Source organism: Blastomyces dermatitidis (genome assembly GCF_000003525.1).
Source record: "Blastomyces dermatitidis ER-3 genomic scaffold supercont1.9, whole genome shotgun sequence".
NCBI classification, from domain to species: domain Eukaryota; kingdom Fungi; phylum Ascomycota; class Eurotiomycetes; order Onygenales; family Ajellomycetaceae; genus Blastomyces; species Blastomyces dermatitidis.
Genome location: NW_025544782.1, coordinates 2868722 through 2869310, shown reverse-complemented (window position 1 = coordinate 2869310; position 589 = coordinate 2868722).

The window sequence follows — 589 nt, the reverse complement described above, 5'->3', positions numbered from 1 at the left end:
GTTTCCTACCTTGTATATTGAATTGCATTTGACAGATGTGAAAGACCAGGATAATCTGCTTCAAATTCCCACAGTAGATACTCTCATTAAGTGAGTTTAAGCAGATGTATCAGATCACTAAGCAGCAGAAGACTGAGCAGTTATTCAAGTAATCATTAACTGACATCACAAACTATTTAGCTTCAGCCTAGGTTTATTTTCAGACAATATTAAGATATCACTGCAGTTTATTGATGAGAGTAACTTTTCCAGTCTGAAACAGAGACTCTATTCTCTGTCTCAAAGAGATTGCAAAGTCACTGATCAGATTCTAAACTCACTTCTATAAGATAGAAGAATTGAATGTGTTTCTCTCAGAGACAGAAACCTCATTGCTTCATCTGTCTTTATAATCTGACTTAGAAGAAAGCTAAGAGTGATGATTAATTTGTAAAAAGTAAACACATACTTACTTCTCAATGCATACTCTCTATCAATATAATAAGATATATTGTAATCACTCAGCAGTTCTACAGTATTCTCATTCATAAACATCTGTCAAGACTTCTTTCAACAAGTATTGAACAGAGTGATATTTCAAATCATATTC